Genomic DNA, 7,531 nt, shown 5'->3' with positions numbered 1-7,531 from the left:
AATAAAACAAAAACAATTTGTAGATAAAGTGATAACACTCTGAAGTCATTTATCCAATTATATTTCTCTGATAAAAACAAATCTAAAGGTTTAGTGTCTAGATTATCTCAAGTTACAGGATTTAGTCTGTCCCCGTGAGGTTTTTTTTTTTAATCAACCGCCTACTTCATTAAAGATGAAATAAAGCACTCTTTTGACAGTTTTGAATATTCACCTTGAAGATCCATGACATCCTGCAATTTGTAATTTGCTGAAGTATCTATTCAAACCCCACCTATTCTGTGCTGAAACTAATGTGGAGATAAAAGAGTTTTCAGGGACATACACTATGGATGTTTTATGGATGTTCTCTTCGTCTTGTGGATTTCACAGTGTGTACATTTATGTTTCAAATTGGCCCTTAAAGTAGCCAGCAGAGCACGAGAAAATTACAGAATGATGATTCTTATTAAGAAGAAGACGTCTTGATGAATAGAAGAGTCTAATGTTGACTTTGGAGGGTCTTGGCTGAGATTTGAACAACACTTTCAGACACTATACAGCTGATCTTTGAATAACACGAGGGTTGGGGGTGCCAACCCCTAAATTTTAATAATTTTAACTCCTCTAAAACTTAACTACTTATACCCTACTATTGACCAGAAGCCTTACCAATAACAGAAATGGTATATTAATACATATTTTGTATGTCATATGTATTAGATACAGTATTTTCACTGAAGCATAAGCTAGAGAAGAGAAAATGTTAAGAAAATCATGAATAAGAGAAAATACATGATACTGTACTTATTGAAAAAAATCCACCTATAAGTGGACCCATATAGTTCAAACTCGTGTTGTTCAAATGTCGATGGTATAAAAAAGGAAAAAAAAGTATCATGAAAATATTTTCTTTTATATATATATATATATTTTTTTTTTTTTTTGAGAGAAAGAGAGAGAGGGAGTGTGGGTGAACAGGGGAGGAGCAGAGAGAGGGACCGAATCCCAAGAAGGTTCTGTGCTGACAGCAGCGAGCCTGACATGGAGCCGAAACTCACGAACTGTGAGATCATGACCTGAGCTGAAGTCAGACTCTCATCCAACAAAGCCACTCAGGTGCCCCGAGAATATTTTCTTATGAACTTTAGCCAGTGAGAGATTATCGTCTGTGAGGTTATGGACTACAAAAGGCATATGATGATGCAGAAGAAACCTGGACTTTGGTGTTGTTTTGTAGGGAAATGCTTAGGTGTCTGCTCATTAGCCTGAGTGAGGTCCCATTAATATTAAATACCAGCAAGGTTGAGATATTTTTGTCTTACCTCCACAGATTCTTACTGAAAACAGGTGATATAGCAGAAAGGGCCAGAGTTGAAGTCACAGTGCCTGGATTTAAATTTAAATATAGGCTCCTGTGAATTCTCACTGTGTAACATTCCTAAACTAAATGGAAAAAAAAAAAAATAGTAACACCTACATGGGATTTACACCAGGCTTAAAAAAGAGGAGTCATAGCAGATATTCTGCTGGACCTAGTTTAGGCACATACACCCGCACCCCACCCATCCTGGAGAAGCCTGGCGATCAGTGCCCCATGGGGCAAATTCTGACCAATCCAAGACAGGAGATGAAAAAGAGTAAGAAGAGAAAATTATTCCCTTTTTCTTATACCAGCAGACATTTCTGAGATACCATGGTTCCATGTGGCCTGCATAGAAGGCATCCCACTGAGACTGATAAACCAGCCGGGCTCTTGTAAAGCTGCAGACCCTTTGTATATCTTTCCCCCACTTCTTGGTCTCACTTTCTTTGCTCCTTCATTCACGCTGGTCTGAGGTTGTACTCCTAACAAAGCCTCAGTACAGAAGCTTTTCTTGGGTTTTATCTTCTATGCAACCTAGACCAACAAAGATTCTGATTTTTAGAAAAGAACAATAATTCTTTCACCAGAATAATGAGAGAGACAAAGAGACAGAAAGAGAGGGAAAGATACAGTTACTAATATCAGAAAGGAAATAAGGACATCACAGAAGATCCTACACGCATCAAAAAAAATAATAATAAAGATCTGCGTAAACCTAAAGTTGAAAATTGTTCAATGGCTTAATTGAAATGGAAGAATTTCCTGAAAGAAAAAACAAATAAAACTCACTCAAAAAGAAATAGGTACCCTGGATGGTCCCAAATCTATTAAATAAATGGAATTCATAGTTTAAATCTTTCTATCAGAAGAAACCCTGGGGCCAGATGGCATCACTACAAATTGTACCAAATATTTTTTTTTAATTTTTTTTTAATGTTTATTTATTTTTGAGACAGAGCATGAACGGGGGAGGGTCAGAGAGAGAGGGAGACACAGAATCGGTAGCAGGCTCCAGGCTCTGAGCCATCAGCCCAGAGCCCGACGCGGGGCTCAAACTCACGGAGTATGAGATCGTGACCTGAGCTGAAGTGGGACGCTCAACCGACTGAGCCACCCAGGCGCCCCTGTACCAAATATTTAACAAAGAAATCATATCAATTCTCCATGAGTTCTCCAGATACTAGAAGGTAGATAACACTTCCCCAGTTCATTTTACGAAGCCAGCACCACACTGATGTCAAAACTAAAGACTCAAAGAGAAGGAAACAATAACTTCCATGAAGGTAGATACGAAAATCTTCCTCAAAATATTGGAAAATTGAATCCTATGCATCCTGACTAAGCTGGGTTCATCTCAGGAATGCAAGGTTATTTCCAAATTCAAAAAACTCATCAACATAATACACATATACACAGAAAAGAAAAGAAAAAAAAGTCCTATATGATCATCTCAATAGATGCAGAAAAAACATTAGAGAAAACTCAGTGCCATTTCCTATTGATAACAAAACCACTCAGCAAAAGACGAAAAGGAGGAATTCGATTAAACCAAGAAAGACTATCCACAAAAGGTCTGTTATTCAAGAATAATTAATTATGAATGACTGAATGTATTTCCTATGAGATAGTAAACAAGGCAAGGACGTTGAGCATTACCACTCTTGTTTGGGGTTGCCATGTAAAATACAGGATGTTCTATTAAATTTGTGTTTCTGGCATTATGTATTTAGTATAAGAATATCCAATTCAATATCTTGGACACAATTGTAATAAATACATTATTTTTTATTTATTTGAAATTCAAATTTAACTGAACGCCATAAATATATACACATAAAAATGTTGCTAAATGTAGCAACTCTACTCCTATTAATCACTGTATTAAAGATTCCAGAGACTAAAATAGGGCAAGAAATAAAATAGAAGCCATACAAATTGGAAATAAATGAATAAAATTGTCTCTATTCACAGGTGACATTATTATATTTGTAGAAATTGCCAAAAAAATCTCAAAAAAAACCCCAACTGTTAGAAATAATGAGTTTATCAGGGTCACTGAATACAATATGAGGCTATAAAACATCCATTGATTTTCTATACAGCAGCAATAAAAATTGGAAATTAAAAAGTTTTTAAGTAACTGATATACTAACACAAAAATGGAATGTTTAAACATACACCTATCAAAATACAGGAAGAAGGGGCACATGGGTGCCTCAGTCGGTTAAGCGTCCAACTTCGGCTCAGGTCATGATCTGGCCATTCTTGAGTCCGAGCCCCGTGTCAGGTTCTGTGCTGACAGCTCAGAGCGTGGAGCCAGTTTCAGATTCTGTGTCTCCCTCTCTTTCTCTGCCTCTCCCCTGCTCACGCGCTCTCTCTCTCTCTCAAAAATAAATAAACATTAAAATAATACAGGAAGAATATAGTGAAAACTACAAAACACTAATGAAAAAAGCCAACACCTCAATAACTCAAGATATAATATGTTAATGGTTGGATGACTCAATGTTATCAAGGTGTTAGTTTTCCCCATACTGATCCATAGGTTCACTGCAGTACCCAAAAAAATCCCTGAAGGATTCCTTTTTTTTTTTTAAAGAAATTGACAAGCTAATTTCAAAATGTATATGGAAGGGCAAATAAAATAGAATTAGCCAAATCAATTTTGAAAAAGAACAAGTTGGAGGACTCATGTTACCTGATTTCCAGTTTACTATCAAACCAGGTAATCAAGACAGTGTGATATCGGGGGAAAGAAGGACACACATGACAGAGTCTAGAAAATGGCCCACACGAAAGGTAAATTGAATTTTGATAAAAGTGTAAAAGTAATTACATGGAAAAAAGCATCTTTTCAACAAAAGCAGGTCGAACAATGGGGTGTCCACATGTGAGAGAAAGAAGCATTTCTTCCTATTCCTGCATTACATATAAAAACAAACTCAAAAAGAAACGTATACCCACATATCTAGCCTAAAACTATAAAACATCTGAAAGGAAACATAGGAAAAGAGTTTTTAATCTTTTTTTTTTTTTTTACTTTTTTTTTAACGTTTATTTATTTTTGAGACAGAGAGAGACAGAGCATGAACGGGGGAGGGGCAGAGAGAGAGGGAGACACAGAATCGGAAGCAGGCTCCAGGCTCTGAGCCATCAGCCCAGAGCCCGACGCGGGGCTCGAACTCACGGACCGTGAGATTGTGACCTGAGCTGAAGTCGGACGCTTAACCGACTGAGCCACCCAGGCGCCCCCTTTTTTTTTTTTAACTTTTTTTTAACGTTTATTTATTTTTGAGACAGAGAGAGAGACAGAGCATGAACGGGGGAGGGGCAGAGAGAGAAGGAGAAGAGTTTTTAATCTTGAAGGAGGCAAAATGTTCTTAGGTCACCAAAGCATGATCGAGAAAAGAAAAAAAAAAAATTGATAATTGGACCTCATCACACTTAAAACCTTCTGCTCTTTGAAAGACAGGTAATAAAATGAAAAGGTAATCCTCAGAGAGGAAAAAAATACTTGCCAAACACATCTGCATACATATTCAGAATACACACAGAATATTCAAAATATCAACAATAGGAAATCAAATGACCTGGTAAAAAGAATGGTTCAATGATTTGAACAGATGTTTAGCCAAATAAGAAAGGTGAATGCAAGTAAACACATTTAAGAAAAAGAAAGAAAGAAAGAGAGAAAGAGAAAAAGGAAAAAACTCAACACCATTATTCATTAGGGAAATGCAAATTAAAAGTATGAGATATCACTCCACACTGTTAGAATGGACTTTCTAAAAAAAAACCTGATAATTCCAAGTGCTGGTGAGAAATATGGAAAAATTAGGGCTTATACATCACTAGTCTTTCAACTACCTTGGAAAAGAGCTTGGCAGTTTTGTATGAGATTAAACATATATTTAGCATAAAGTCAGCAACCTCACCCCCATGGATATGCCAAAGAGAAATAAAAACCCGTATTTGTACAAAAATCTGCATGTGAGTGTTTTGAGGGTTTTATTAATAAATCACGAAGAAGTGGAAATAACCCAAATGACCCTTAAGTCATGAATGGGTTAAAAAATGGTTACGTTCATGTAATGAAATAATTCAGTATTAAAGAGGAACGGATTCCTGATACACAAAGCAATATGGGTATATTGTGAAGGCAATAAGCTAAGTGAAACAAAAAAGACTTGAGCCCACATCCTGCATTATCCCATTCATATGATATTCTGGAAAAAGGAAAAGTATAGACACATAAACAGTCTATTGGTTGCCAGAACCTTGGGATGGATAAAAGGGGCTTCCCTACAAAGGAGCATTTGAGAATTTTCAGTGTGACTGACTGATTCAGTACCTTTTCTGTGTACAGTGCTCTTATGCAAAGTCATGCACGTTTCAAAATTCACAGAACAATAAGCTAAAATGGTTGACTTTTCCTTCATGTAAATTCTACCACGATAAAACAAAAATGAGCTTGTAGAATTTAGAAAGGATTAAGAAGGTAAGAGTAACATTCTAGAGGTGAAAGGTAAAATTTCATAAAAACTAAAATTGATGAGGTTTTGGGATCGTGGGGGCAGATTTAAGGAAATTATATAAAATGAAGTGAAATAAATAATGGCAGGCAAAGATTATGATGACTGGACTCTAGATAGATCCTACATGCAAAGATTGGTGTTTCTGATGAAGAAGACTGAAGAGAAAATAAAAAAAAAATTCATTCAAATATATTAGGAAAAATGTTTTATGAAATCTCAGTAGGACTCTATAAATCCAAAGAGAGTGTTCTTTTTTCAGTTAAAAAAAAAAAAACCAACTGTGAAGTCACTTAATTTTCAGCCTACACGATGAAACAATTAAGCTGAAAAGTAAATCACCTTGATTTACCAATATTAGCTCAACCTAAGCTTCTCCAAAACAATGGCCAATTCCCGTAGACAGTAGATCCGTGTCAACAAACATCTGAGGCAAAGAACATACCAAAAATTTAATAAGCAGATGAGTTTTTCTTGTTGTTGTTGTTGTTGTTGTTGTTGTTGTTGTTGTTGTTTTTAAGTTCAAAACCACCGGGCTGACACCAATAATCCTTTCTGGAGAAAATAAAATAGTATTTGAAGCTGACATTCAACCAGCCCAGAGATGACATCAAATAAAGAACTGAACACTGGGAACTCTATGCCAAGTGCTGGAAATGAACGTGGAATTGTTTAAAAGCACTAAAACCCTGGATGCACAATGTATTATTACTATTAAATATGTTGACAATCTACAAATAAATTCAAGACTTGCAAAAATCAGAAAATATGAGACCAGATTGTATAAGAAAATATAATTGAATTTCTTACTTCACCTTTCTTGGCCCTTCATTGCAGGTAGACAATAAATACTGGTAAAATTGAACTATTTACCACAGAGGAGTGAGTGACCTTAACCACCACCACCCCCAAATTTTTTATTTTATTTTAGAAGTATCCTTTAAAGATTTCTCAGCTGAATAAACATCTATTTTTTATTCAACAACTAGTCCAATTTTATTTCCATTCTTTCTTTTTCTATTATTAAAATAAAATAAAATTTAGTATTTTATATGAAACACAGGTGCATTAGGTCCTGGTCTTTAAATTTTTTCTGCCTATTTGTAATTCCACCTGTCCATTCACTTATCATTCTATTTGTGTATATGAAGAGAGAGATACCTAAAATGATCTGGAATAAATATTGAGGGCATTCATTCTGAGTAGCAGGAAAAGGTTTATGGCTTGTATTATTCTGTATGATTTCAGTGTTTAGTAATGAGCCAAATTTTTTTTGATAAAAATAATAATACTATGTGTGAAAATTGCTGAATGTATTTTTCTTTGTATAATATGGAGTTAAAATGACAGGTTACCTCAAGTGATAACGTAAGACATATTCACTATTGTAGTTTTGCATTTTTAGATCTGTTTCTATCTATTATTACAGTGGTTATGCCAGATAATTCAACAAGGCACTAATATTTGGCATATATATTTTGTTTTTGCACATGCCAAAACTTGGGGATTATTAATGGTAGCCTTGAGTGCATTGCTTAGAATGATGGTGAGACAGTGTTCGGGCTTAGAAAGAAAGCTTAATCAATGACATTATCTGTCTTATGAGAGGTGGTACACGTGAATTTATTTTAGGAAATGTGCATTATTCTAGGGC

This window comes from Neofelis nebulosa, chromosome 9 (assembly GCF_028018385.1).
Source record: "Neofelis nebulosa isolate mNeoNeb1 chromosome 9, mNeoNeb1.pri, whole genome shotgun sequence".
In the NCBI taxonomy this organism is placed as follows: Eukaryota; Metazoa; Chordata; class Mammalia; order Carnivora; family Felidae; genus Neofelis; species Neofelis nebulosa.
The sequence above is the reverse complement of the archived record's forward strand: the minus strand, read 5'-3'. Positions refer to the sequence as shown.